Source organism: Cherax quadricarinatus, chromosome 57 (genome assembly GCF_038502225.1).
Source record: "Cherax quadricarinatus isolate ZL_2023a chromosome 57, ASM3850222v1, whole genome shotgun sequence".
Lineage (NCBI taxonomy): Eukaryota > Metazoa > Arthropoda > Malacostraca > Decapoda > Parastacidae > Cherax > Cherax quadricarinatus.
The window spans coordinates 21058711-21072946 of record NC_091348.1 but is presented as its reverse complement, the minus strand read 5'-3'; the positions used below and the strand labels follow the sequence as shown (position 1 = coordinate 21072946).

General features: G+C 42.4%; 1 non-coding gene across 1 annotated transcript; it reads right to left on the bottom strand.

Moving 5' to 3' along the window:
- Positions 1-13808: 13808 nt before the first annotated feature.
- On the bottom strand, positions 13809-13882 carry TRNAV-CAC (transfer RNA valine (anticodon CAC)). The gene has a single exon. It is a non-coding gene; the product is annotated as a tRNA-Val (tRNA).
- Between the last annotated feature and the right edge of the window lie 354 nt (positions 13883-14236).

Sequence of the window (14236 nt, the reverse complement as noted above, 5' to 3'; positions counted from 1 at the left end):
GTCCCTGGACCCATTATGTACCTCTGTAATCCCTGGACTACCACCCACAGGATGGGTATGAGGTGCATAATAAACATATTAAATTTATTAAACTAAACTGACTTTCTTATCTTACTTCCCCAACACCAACTGTACAAATATATATAACAGGTTATTGATCTAATGGCTATGATATTATTTTTAAAGGGGTGGACCGGTAAGCCAGTGGAAGGCTTCGATCAGCTGACCAACATCTCTCTCTCTGCTGGTATCCCGTAGCTCGGTAGGTAGTACACTCGGCTCAGGTATTGAGGTTCATGGTTCGATCCCCAGTACTTACCTGAAATTCACTGTATGACAAGGGGTTTTCTATATACTAAGTTTGTGTACGTTTTACTTGTAAAAATAAACATTATCATATAACTATGACGCTTGTCATGACACACTTGTTCTGTTTCCTGACTAACCTAACCTAACTTACTGTATGTTATTGGTCCAGAATTATTACTGACAAAACTGTAAGCAGCCAAACACAGGATAGATGATAGAAGGGTATCAATAGCCGGACCTAATAGATGTCTATTCTAAGATTTAGATTAGATTTAGATTTTGCCACCGAAGTGGCTAGTTTATTGTGCACCCCATATCCATCCTGTGGACGGTAGCGCGAGAGCATATGGATACACAAAAGGCCTAGGAACTAGGCCCCAAAGGATTAACAGGAATACATATGGATCTATATCTACATATCTATAGTTCACTTATATGTTACAAGCAAATTTAGGAAATTTGCTTAGTATATCTGGTACCTTATTTTCATTAATAAGATATCTTGACATGTCACATAGGTTATTATACTGTCTGTCTCTGTATTCCTCAATAAGTGGACAATTAAGCACATAGTGTTCAAGACAGTGACCATATGCCTGATCACATAATTTACATTTAGTTTGATCATCATCTGTGTGTCTCCCAAACTGCCAGAAGTACTTGTAACCAAGCCTAAGCCTGGCCACTACAACATCAGTCAGTCTGTTCACATTGCACGTTGCTCCATAAACATACTTATCTACGTTCATGTTATCATAGTGGGTTATAGATCTACTCAGGCTTCTAACTGCATTCCTATAACAATCATTTTCATTATTTGCTTCTCTCCTAATATTATTCCTAATGCTAGACACAGTTATACCAAAGTTATATTCTACATTCTCCTTCTGGGTACTCTTCTTGGCTAACATATCAACTTTATCATGAAGGAGTAATCCAATGTGTGATGGGATCCATAGCAATTGTACATTAATTCCTTTGTCCCTAATTTTTGAGTATCTATACCTGGCTTCTCCAATGAGCATGTTGTTGGAGTCATTGTATGAGTCAAGAGCCTTCAATGATGACACAGAATCAGTAATGATGATAGAGTCAAGCTCAGTGTCATAGGTTAGCTTTAGCGCCATTAGAATTGCAAACAATTCAGTTTGCAGTGTAGACGCCCAGTTGTTAATTCTTATGCCTAACTCAACAAATTTATTATCGTTCTTAACTAGGGAGGTGGCAACAAGAGCAGATGCAGCCCTGCCAGAAGACTCCTGTTTAGATCCATCAGTGTATATAACTTGTGATAACTTATTACTACCAGCTAGGTGAGAAATTTCTTCTAGAGCAGTTGCTCTAACAAGAGATTTAAGGAAGGGATTACTAGCAATAAGCTTCTTGGGAGGGACTTGTAGGTATGTGATATTAAATGAACACATCTTCCATGGAGGGGTGAAATGCTCTTGTTGCCTACAGTGATACAGTTCATGCAGGTTATAAAACTTAATGCAATTGCACGTTTTCACAATCCATTTAGATCTGTGTGTATTTACCTCTAGACACTTGGTAAGATTCACTGTGACAGTGTCTGGTTCGTTTCTCAACATTCTAATACCGAGTACAGTGTTAATTTCAACAATCCTATCACTGATACTAGAAATACCAAGCTCCTTCCTCATGTTAAGAACTTTTGTAGATCTGGGACAGCCAAGAATAATCCTGAGAGCTTCATTTTGCATTAACTCCAAGGGTCGGAGTGAACTTTCTCTAGCTAATATCAACATGGGAGCAGCATAATCAATTAAGGACCTAACATAGGCTATGTACATCATTCTCACGATTCTCACATTAGCACCATAGTTGGGATTGTAGCCAGCAACAGCTTTGAGAACATTTAGCCTAGCTTTGCATTTCTTGTTTAGTTGTGGTATAGTGGATTTGTTAAAGGGTACATCTACACCAAGATATCTGTAAGTTTTAACGTAGATAATGATTTCACCCTGCAAATAGATGGGTGGGGGATGTCGTTTGCTTGTTAATATCTTTGTTTTAGAGGAAGATATTATGAGGCCTAATCGATTACAAATTGCTTGAACTTCATTAAGAATGGTATTCATCTTCTTATGCCCTGTTGTATGGATCATGATATCATCAGCATAGCTTATAGCTATATGTTTAGGTGAGGCAGGTAGAGCATTTAGGAGAGCATTAATCAGAATATTAAATAGCATGGGACTAAGAACTCCTCCCTGCGGTGTACCTAAAGACATTTCTTTAGAATCACTTCTGAAGCCTTGGTAAAGGACAGAGGATACTCTATTTGATAGGTATCCTATTATCCAGCAGAGTAAGCTACCACCAATATTCATTTTGGCTAGTTCATGTAGTATAACGGTTCTGTTCGCAATATCAAATGCAGATTTTAGATCAAGAAAGGTGGTAAAACTAGTAGAGGTGTGTGCAGTGAGAAAGGTGGAAATACAGTTCTGCACACTTTTACCTTTCATGAACCCATAGAGGTAGGGGGAAAGTTGGTGTCTGATTCTGTAGTACAGTCTGTTAAGCATCATTCTTTCAAAAGTTTTACAAAGACAACTAGTTAAGGAGATCGGCCTAAATGTATCAGGCTGTTGGGGCTTAGGGATAGGCACAATGAGACTATTGGTCCAGGAAGTAGGAAGAACGCCCTCAATGTAACTGAGATTATACAGTGCCAACAAAGGGTTATCAGGCACGTGCCTTAGAGTTCTGAGAATATCATAGGTTATACCATCCTCTCCAGGAGCAGTTGATCGACCTTTGGTTAACGCATTATCTAATTCATACTCGGTAAAGAGGCAATCACTCTCATCAATATTTTGGCTCATAAAATTAATCAGTTTCAACATTTCTTCAGAAGTACTCTCTAAATTTTTTCTAATATGAGATGGAAGGTTTTCATGCCTGGATGTTTTGGACCAGTCATTTATGAGGTCATTTGCTTTTTCAAGAGGAAAGGGATGAGCAACATTGCCAGTCTTTTTCCTGGTTATTTTATTTATACCTTTCCAAGCCAAACTCAAAGGGGTGGACCTATTTAATCCACTAACAAACTGTTCCCATTCCTGTTGCCTAAGTTCTTCCTTTCTATTCCTTGCATTTGTTAGTGCAGCTTGGAACGTTCTGAGCAGGTCTGGGGTTCTACATTCACGGTATGCTTTACCAATCCTCCTAGCTGCATGTGTTAGATTGCGTAGCTGTGGATCATTATAGTATTTACATTGGTTTTTATTGTTATTTATAGTGGAGGGTCTTTGTTTCCTATTCCTGCCCACTTGATCTGTGAGAACACTCTCAATAGTGGTAATTAAATCATCATTAAATTTTTGTGTGCCAATGGGCTCGTAATTCTTATACCATTGATCCAAGTGGTTAATAAAGTTCTCTCTGTGTTCTGGATTGAGAATAAGTTTCCTCCTTCTGTATTTAGCTCCTTGATTGCTGGAGATGTGATCAAGATTGACAGTTGTTAGTCTTGGGAAGTGATCAGATAGAAGATCATCAACTATGACAGTCATGCATCGTATATGATGTATTAAATCCAAGACACAGATCTAGTATGCCACCATATATGTGAGTAGGCTCAGTAGTGCCCACAATTCGAACATTATCATGCTCATTTTGCAATTTCACTAGTTTAGTTCCATTGGTGTTTGTTATAGACCCACCAATATTCTTATGTCTGGCATTAAAATCTCCAAGAATGATGGTAGGTTCACTATTGATGCGATCTGGTAAAGCATCAGGTCGAAGCTGGTTCGCTGGGGCATAGAGATTAAAAATGTTTATGGAAAAATCGCCTGCATGTACTTTGACACCATGATACTGCATGTTAACTCGACTCTGCAAGGAAAGGAGTGAATGTGGCAAGTTCTTTCTGACATACATCACACAACAGTTGGTTGACCTTAGGTTATAAGCTGCATATCCAGGCAAGTTTGGTGGAGGTGCTCCATCTTTCAATCTACATTCCTGCAAACAGATGACATCTTGTCTATTCTAATACATATCACAACTGTAACAGTTTTGGTACTGTAACATTTCCTGAATGGTTACAGTCGTGTGACTAGCATGTGTAAATTACATAGGCTAACAACCCATGTATAGGAGTGAAGCTGATTCATTACCTCTGTAACTTGCCATGATTAGTGACCAGATCTACCTGGAGTTCATTACCTTTGTAACTAGTTCAGCTGTCATAACTTTGGGGTCCAGTCACTGGACCCATTATGTACCTTTGTAATCTTTTGACTACCGCCCACAGGATGGGTATGGGGTGCATAAAGATATTAAACTAAAGTGTGTGTGTGTGTGTGTGTGTGTGTGTGTGTGTGTGTGTGTGTGTGTGTGTGTGTGTGTGTGTGTGTGTGTGTGTGTGTGTGTGTGTGTGTGTGGTGTGTGTGACTCAACAATCAATATTTGCACCAATAACTCATTACAGTTGTGACCGGGTGTGGAAGTGTGAATTGCTCATTACTCTATAATTTGTTCATGATTGTAGCCAAAGTATAAACGTAAGTAACCATTCTACAGAATTCATTACCTTTGTAACTTGTGAGCTCATTACCTTTGTACCTAGTTCAGCTATCAAAACTTTGGGGGTCCAGTCCCTGGACCCATTACGTACCTCTGTAATCTGTAAATACCTTTGTAACTTGTCATGATTGTGACCAGACTTACCTGGAGTTCATTACCTTTGTAAATTGTGAGTTCATTACCTTTGTAAATTGTGAGTTCATTACCTTTGTAAATTGTGAGTTCATTACCTTTGTAAATTGTGAGTTCATTACCTTTGTAAATTGTGAGTTCATTACCTTTGTAAATTGTGAGTTCATTACCTTTGTAAATTGTGAGTTCATTACCTCTGTAACTTGCTCAGCTATCAAAACTTTGGAGTCCAGTCCCTGGACCAATTATGTACCTCGGTAATCTTTTGACTACCGCCCACAGGATGGGTATGGGGTGCATAATAAACATATTAAACTAACTAACAACCCAAAAAAGTTAGTGATTCTTTTTTCCCCATTGGGATTAAGTAAGTTTATTTAGGTACGGGATTCGCTGCCTGACCATGGTCGAGTGAGGTTGTGCGCTGCACCCCTCTGCTGTTCAGGCGAGCTACCTTGTATCAACATGGCGCTGAGTGTGAGGAGGCGCGTAAATACCATAGGTATTGAGCTGCTTCGTGGGGCGATTTCACCCTCTTCAGTGCAAGTCTTACTCCCAACAATCATTAGGGAGACCTATGGAATCCAGGACGATGAGGTGTATGGTGTAGCCCTGAATGGGGCTTATAGAATCTTCGTCAAACTGAATTCCACGTCCGTGTATGAGTCTTTGGTGACGAGGTTCCAAGACGTGAGTCTTGACGCTACTCCAGCTGTGAAGGTGCGTTTGATCGACGTATCTCGCCACTTTACGTGGGTTAAGATACGTAATGTCCCATTTGAGGCAGATGAGGCTGACATAAGGAGTGTTTTTGAGACATATGGAACCGTACATCTGGCACAAAAGGGCAAGTGGACGGCAGGTGCTTACATGGGACGTCCGGAGGGTACCTTTTCCCTGAAGATGACTCTGAGACATCCCATACCGTCTTACGTCGTGTTGGAGGACTTCAGGACGCAAGTTATGGTATCGTATGCCGGACAGAGACGTACGTGCAGAATATGTGGGGCGTACGACCATATGGCGGCAGAGTGCGTGAAGCTGAGGAGGGCGCCAGCGCAAACTGGTGAAGCACCAGTTACCAGCGTGATAGCTGTTGAGAGCCCAGTGCGCAAGCAAGGGCCTGGGCGCTTGTGGAGTGAAGAGGTGGAGGATTCCAAAGAGGAGAATGGCATGTGTGAGGTAAGCTGTGATGTAAAAGGATCTGTTACTACTCACAGGAAAAGTACAGAAGTGCAAGTGCAGGAGGAGGTGCAGGCTCTAGAGGAAGAGCTTCAGGAAGTGTTAAGGACATTGACACCGCCTGCAGTGGACGTTGTTCCTGAGCTGGTGAGAGACACGGCGGTGCCTGTAGAGGAATGTAAGGATAAAAAACATAGCAGGGTTGACGGGCCAACTAGTAAGAGAGAGTTGTCGCCGTGTGCTGTGGTACGGGGCGTGGTGGAGGTAGAGGTTCATCGTGAGGGAACCTCTGAAGATAACATGGAAGTGGAGGGCATCACGAGGAAGAGAGCGGCGGCGTCAGACTCAGATGATGTCCTGACGCCGGCGCAGAGGTCTGGGAGGAAGGAAGAGCAATGTCGAAGCAGTCACGATAAGAGGCATCGCAAAAAAGGGGGAGGGGTTGATGGTGTGAAGCCTTGTGCTGGCTCTGGGGCAGGAGGCCCTGGGATGAATGAAGAGAGGAGGAAGGGTTGGAAACTATAAAGAGGCCTTAGGTGTATGACTGTGAACGTAAATGGACTGTGTAATAGTGTGAAGAAGGAATGGTTTCGAATGTTTCTGTATAAATATAGGGTGGATGTAGTGTTCCTGCAAGAACACAATTTCAAGGAGGGAAGAGTGCTCGAGGTGGAGGGGTTTCAGGTCATGACTCTGCCATCTGCACGTCTGAAAGGTGGTGTGGGTATATTGATCAGGGAGGCAAGCCCGTTTGTGTTGCTAAGAAGTGAGGGGGGAGGAGGGGGAGGAGGGGGAAGAGTATTGCGCGTGGATGGGTGGTGGATGGGACAGCGGGTATCCTTTGTATGTGTGTATGCACCAGCGGAAAATGATGTGAGGGTAAAAAGGGATTTTGTATGTGAAGAACTAGTTTTCTTCTTACGTGGTTTACCTGCAGTGGCCATCGTTGGTGGCGACTGGAACTGCGTTATTAGGAGGGCTGACGTGGAACCAAAAGGGGCGGGGCACGTGTCGGCGGCCTTGCGAGATCTTTTGAGGGATATTCAGTTGCGGGATGCGGTTGGAGGAGGGGCGTGGGAGGTAGAGCACACTTTTGTAAGACGGGGTTACGCTGCTAGGTTGGATAGGCTGTATATATCTCAAGGGGTTGGGTTGACATTTTTCCGTACAATAGAAGTAGCTTATTCGGATCATCGGGCGGTAGTAGCAGAGGTGGCGTGGGAGTCACTAGCAGGTATATCTAGGGGATATTGGAAATTAAATACAAGTGTGTTAGGTGATGAGGAGGGGATAGAGGGATTGGCGACGCTGTGGGAGGGGTTACGTGCAGAGATAAAAGGGGTAGAGGATGTGGTGATGTGGTGGGATGGTGTGGCTAAAGAACGGATTAAGCAATATTACGTAAAGGAAGGGAAACGTATCAATTCTTTAAAATATGGGCTTGCTAACTATTTGGAGGATAGATTACGGGGTTGTTATGCGAGGGGGGCGGTGGCGGGCACTTATCCAATGGATGAAATTATGGCAATTAAAGGGAGGCTGCGTGAGGTACAGGATGAGAGGTTCCAAGCGGTGAGGGTACAGGCGGGGGTGGAAGAGGTGTTATGGGGCGATAGACCTTCATCGTGCGTATTGCGTAGGCAGAAACAAAGACAGCAGGCAATGACTATTCCATGGTTGGAGGTTCATGAATCGATAGGAGGGTACAGGGAGGGGCAGGTCATACAAGCTACGGAAGGAATGGGGGCGTTTGCTGACAAGTGGTATGAGAAGTACTGGCAACGAGAAGGGGTAGAGGATGGGGTTTTAGAACAGGTGTGTGGGAGTGTGGTATGTCAGTTGCGTAACAGTGATAGGGAAGCACTGGGTGGGGAAATAACTGAGGGGGAAATATGGAGGGCTTTAAGTGGAATGCGAAAGGGCAAAGCACCGGGAATTGATGGACTCCCGGCAGAGTTTTATCAGCAGCATTGGGAATTATTGAGGCATTTTCTGGTTAGGTTATTAAATTGCATGAAGGAGAGAGGTGAGCTGGGTGAGAAGCAGGCAACGGCTGTCGTTGTATTGGTACCGAAGGGTAAGGGGCAGCATACGCTTCGGGATTATCGGGCGATCTCGTTGTTATGCGCAGATTATAAATTGTTTGCGAAGATTTTGGGAAATCGGGTCAAGTGTGTGGTAGGGCGGGTAGTATCAAAAACTCAGTTTGGTTTGCCAGGGAGGTCTATGGTGGAGGGGCATGGGTTACTTAGGGATTTCGTGGAGGCAAAAGGGGGGGGGGGAGGGAGGGAGGTTTGGTGGCGCTCGATTGGCAAGGGGCATACGATAGAGTGGATCGGAAAGCATTGAAAGCCATCCTCAGGGGTCAGGGGTTTGGGGAAGAAATAGTGGGCTGGGTTGAGGCGTTGTATGGAGGTGCAATGGCGAGGGTACAGATTAATGGTCGATTGGGTGGGAAGATTGTAATGGGTAGGGGACTTAGGCAGGGGTGTCCTATGTCACAAGTATTGTTTGCGTGCGTACAGGACCCCTTTTATAGATTGATGGAGCAGCGTATGGGTCACGTAGAGGGACCAGGGTGTGAGGTTGCGAGGGTTTGGCCAGTTTTAATTGGGTATGTGGATGATACAACTGTTCTGATCAGGGAGGGGATGTCAATGGACACATTAGACGGGGTAGTACAAATGTTCGCAGGGGCAACTGGTATGAGGGTAAATTCAGATAAATCGATGGTCATGGGGTTAGGAGCTTGGGCGGGTAGGGTTGATTGGGGTAGTGCAGTTGTGAGGAGGCAGGTGCATTCGTTAAAAATCTGCGGTCTTATTTATGCAGACGATCTACCTGTGGCACGCATGGAAAACTCGCTTAGGATGGTAGAAAGGATTCAGGGACGCTTGGGTGCATTGCGACCTTATCATTTGACCCTTGTGCAGCGTGCCATTGTTGTTAATATCTTACTGTATAGCAAAGTATGGCACGTGGCAGCCGTGTTCCCATTAACTGGGCCAGCAATAACGAACATACTTAGGAAGGTTTTTAAATTCTTGTGGGGTTCGAGCTGTGATTGGATTAAGAGGGATGTGGTAATGTTACCTGTAAGTAAGGGGGGGCTGGGATTGCTGGACTTAAAGCGGAGGGTCAAATGTGTCTTCATTAAAAGGGAGGTGATGAGGGAAAGTGTGGGTGGGGGGGGTTTGGCCAGGATCCATAACAGATTGCAACGGATGTATACAGGCGTTGAGTTGCATGAGTGTGAAACTGTGTTGAGGGCTCTGGCGTGGGATCGAGAGCCAGCAAAGGTTAAAATAGGTAGGTTGTGTAGATTGTTAGCCGGGAGGGTTGTAGCGCCTGTAGAGGGAATTTTCCCCATGTATGCATGGGGAAGTATATGGAATAGGTTGAGTAGGATGAGGTTGCAACCTCGTGTTCGGGATGTAATGTATCGTTTTCTGCATGGCATTTTACCGTCGGGTGTGGTTCTACGGGATAGACGAGTCGTTGACGGGGGGGAGTGTGGGATATGTGGTGGGGAGGAGTCGGCTTTTCATGTAGTATATTTTTGTGATGGACTGAGGAGTGTCAAGGGGTGGTTAAATAGGGTGATAAATAGGATAGGAGGTAAAGGAATTTCTGTATTGAGAGCATTAAGTCTCGACGTGGGGGGTTGGGAGGAAAGTGTAATCAGAGCTGTGGGGTACATTATGGCAGATTATATCTATATAGTGTGGGGATTGCGGGGCAAACAGGTTACTGAGGTGAAGAGGAGGGTGTTAGCGTTAACGTTCTATAAAACGGTATGTAGAAATAAGGAAATTTATGGGAGGAGGTGGGTGAAGGATTTTTCAGAGGGATATAGGCAACTTACGTTACAGGTTTTATTAGACTTGTAATAGACGAGGGAGGGGAGGGTATGATTGGAAAGTGTTGCTGGGGTAGGGAAGTCAGGGGTGAAAACAGGGTTGCCTCCCTGGTAATGGATAACAAAAGTTTTGCGAGAGTGTTGGATGAGTGATGCATGAGTGAATATATGTGGACCACGGGTGCGCACCTGTGGAGCTGGCCAGTTTTTGTGTGACTGGACTTTATACTTATTATACATATTGTGTGTGGTAATATTGATTTACGGTAATGACATTGTAATTTGGAGATTTGCTATAATAATTGCATGTATTTGCTCCAACTTGTTTTCTAGGTGCCTTGCACTGCATAGTGTTGATGCTGTGATCATGCACGGTGTCCAGAGATATGATGTGATATGTTTGTATTAATGTCTGTGCATTATTGTTCGTCACTGGTGTTCTGCAATTCAGTTTTGTTTTGAGAGTAAAGAGGTTAATGCACGTCAGATAGTGTAATAAAGTTGGGCAACAGTGGTGTTATAGGTTTTTGTGGTTAGGTGCGTGCTAGGCACAGTCTTTATGTGTTACTTATGTCATGGTTATATTTTATGTTGTATTGTACTGTTGTCAATAGTACTATGTAATGTCCATATAAGCTGTATAGAGCTTGAATGTCATAGTTGAAGCTGTGTTATTGTTTTAACACTGGAATTGCATGTTTAAATGTGTAAAGGCTTACATGTGTTGGATTTTGAGACTAAGTTTATTCTTATGGTTTTGTAGTAATTTTGTATGTCTTTGTGACTTTTCTATATCACCATTGTTATGTAATACATATTGTTATGTAACTGAACCATTAGGACAATTACATAAATTAATGTTGGATCATTGCTGTGTGACTTTAGATTAGGCAACATTCATTGTTTATAGTATGTTAGGTTGTAAATAGTGGGGTGGTTGGATAACCACGGAGGGGGGGGGGTAATATGTCTGTATAATATGTTCAGTGCAATGCATTGTATGGTCTGTAGTCGATTATTAAGTACCATTTCGAGGGATGTGTATATAAAAGTGTTGTTCATATCATGTAATTCTGTTGGGTAGCTCCAACAGGTTTGGGTTAAGTGATAGGATGAGGGAGCAGGGAGGGGGGGGTGTACCCACACGGAGTTGTAAGTGTGGTGTGTAATATTAGCTGTAGGGAGGATTGTGTTAATTATCGACTTAAATGAGTTTTACATATTATATTTTGTAATGTCATGGTTTAAATAAAATATAAAAAAAAAAAAAAAATTAAATCATCATTAAATTTTTGTGTGCCAATGGGCTCGTAATTCTTATACCATTGATCCAAGTGGTTAATAAAGTTCTCTCTGTGTTCTGGATTGAGAATAAGTTTCCTCCTTCTGTATTTAGCTCCTTGATTGCTGGAGATGTGATCAAGATTGACAGTTGTTAGTCTTGGGAAGTGATCAGATAGAAGATCATCAACTATGACAGAGTCATGCATCGTATATGATGTATTAAATCCAAGACACAGATCTAGTATGCCACCATATATGTGAGTAGGCTCAGTAGTGCCCACAATTCGAACATTATCATGCTCATTTAGCAATTTCACTAGTTTAGTTCCATTGGTGTTTGTTATAGACCCACCAATATTCTTATGTCTGGCATTAAAATCTCCAAGAATGATGGTAGGTTCACTATTGATGCGATCTGGTAAAGCATCAGGTCGAAGCTGGTTCGCTGGGGCATAGAGATTAAAAATGTTTATGGAAAAATCGCCTGCATGTACTTTGACACCATGATACTGCATGTTAACTCGACTCTGCAAGGAAAGGAGTGAATGTGGCAAGTTCTTTCTGACATACATCACACAACAGTTGGTTGACCTTAGGTTATAAGCTGCATATCCAGGCAAGTTTGGTGGAGGTGCTCCATCTTTCAATCTACATTCCTGCAAACAGATGACATCTTGTCTATTCTAATACATATCACAACTGTAACAGTTTTGGTACTGTAACATTTCCTGAATGGTTACAGTCGTGTGACTAGCATGTGTAAATTACATAGGCTAACAACCCATGTATAGGAGTGAAGCTGATTCATTACCTCTGTAACTTGCCATGATTAGTGACCAGATCTACCTGGAGTTCATTACCTTTGTAACTAGTTCAGCTGTCATAACTTTGGGGTCCAGTCACTGGACCCATTATGTACCTTTGTAATCTTTTGACTACCGCCCACAGGATGGGTATGGGGTGCATAAAGATATTAAACTAAAGTGTGTGTGTGTGTGTGTGTGTGTGTGTGTGTGTGTGTGTGTGTGTGTGTGTGTATGTGTGTGTGTGTCTGTGTGTGTGTGTGTGTGTAAATTACCCAGGATAACCCAAAAAAGTTATTTATTCCATCGGGAATCTTGCTCCTAGTGTTATGTTACTCCGTAACTGTACGTAGATAACTGGGAGTTAGTCGACTATTGTGGATCGCATCCTGGGTGAGGACCTAATTAAGCCACATTGACTGGCTTGCCTGGCTTACTATCTCTAAGGATTAAATAACGTGTCTTCCAGGTATATATACAGTCAATTGTTTAGAGAAAACTGTTCATAGAAAACGTACTGTCACTGTCTTGCCGGTAACCCAAGATAAAATTATTAAGATAAAATATAACTTTATATAGCTTCACAGACAATAGTGTGACATTGTCTTGAATATAAATGAATGTTATAAGCATACACTGTAGAGAAATTATGTACAATACCAAGGAAAACACCAAATTAGTGAGATTTATTTCCTGTGGTGTCCTTGTAGTTAGTTCACGCTATAACTTATGTAAAGTATGTAATGAATGGCTATAATCATAACCAGGATTTTTGTGTGGAGGGGTAAGCCAGTGGAAGGCCTCGGTCAGATGACCGAAAGCTCCAGCTGTGGGTCATAATATGACTAAGACTCGCGTCAAGAAACATTTGTCCTCTTTCCTGTCAAACCTTACCTGACCTAACCTAACCTTATGCAAAGTGTTATACACAAATAACCCGCACATAAAAGAGAGAAGCTTACGACGACGTTTCGGTCTTGGACCATTGACAAAGTGTGACTTTGTCAATGGTCCATGTGCGGGTTATTTGTGTATCGTTCCAGTCACGTTATTGTGCCTTTTTTGTTATTCAAAGTGTTATGTAGATGATGATGTCTGTATAGCCCCTGGCAGGAGACAAGCTCTTGAACCCCTTTAGAATTGTGAAGGGAAAAAAATAATGTGCTAACAATATTTAGATAAAAAAACTGACATGTTATTGTGGTAAGTTATAGCCAGCTTTGCCACCATGGAACCCAAGAACCAAAAAATCCAGAGGAAATAAGTCACTGACATGTCACTGTACATGTGTGTACATTATTACCCAGGATAACCCCCCCCCCCAAAAAAAAAAAAATGTACACACATGAACAAACCTACTTCGAAAAGTGATTATATTTTATGTTTCGTCAAATATCAAAATGATCAGATATCACTACCCCAGAGAACTACAGGGAGCCTCTCAACCCTTTTGGTAGTCAAGACTTCGTAGGCTGAGATTAGGTTAGGTTTCTGAGTTTAACGGCGTACTTTATCTCCTCGGGGTGAGACATTAGGTCATTTGAGAGACATTTGAGTTCCTCAGAGTAGGTATCTGACCATCCCCCAGAATGCGACCCACAACAGTCGACTAACACCCAGGTACCCTTTTACTGTAGGTGAACAGAGGCAATGAGTGTAAGGAGACTTGCCCATGTGTCTCGACCTGCCCAGGATTCGAACCTAGGACCAATCGGTTGTGAGCCGACTGCGCTGACCACTGCGCTACAGGTCACCCGGTGTATTGCGCTGCTCCGACAACATTTGTAGTTCACATTTTTTTTTTCTGGAACTGTGAGTAAATTTATTCAGGTACAGGTACGCATAAATACAGTTACACAAATTATTATACATAGTAATATAGTATATGTAAATTATCTAGGATAACCCCCCCAAAAAAAGTCATATAAGTGACTTATTTCCATTGGGATCCTTAGTAAGGATCTTTAAATTTCTAATTAGAGTTTTATGGCTCTGTTTTCAGGTTTCAAATAGAGCCTCAGGGAGCGAGTTTAAGTAAGTAAGTTTATTCAGGTATACACAAATACAGTTACATAGAATTATCATATATAGCAGCATATGTGTAAAG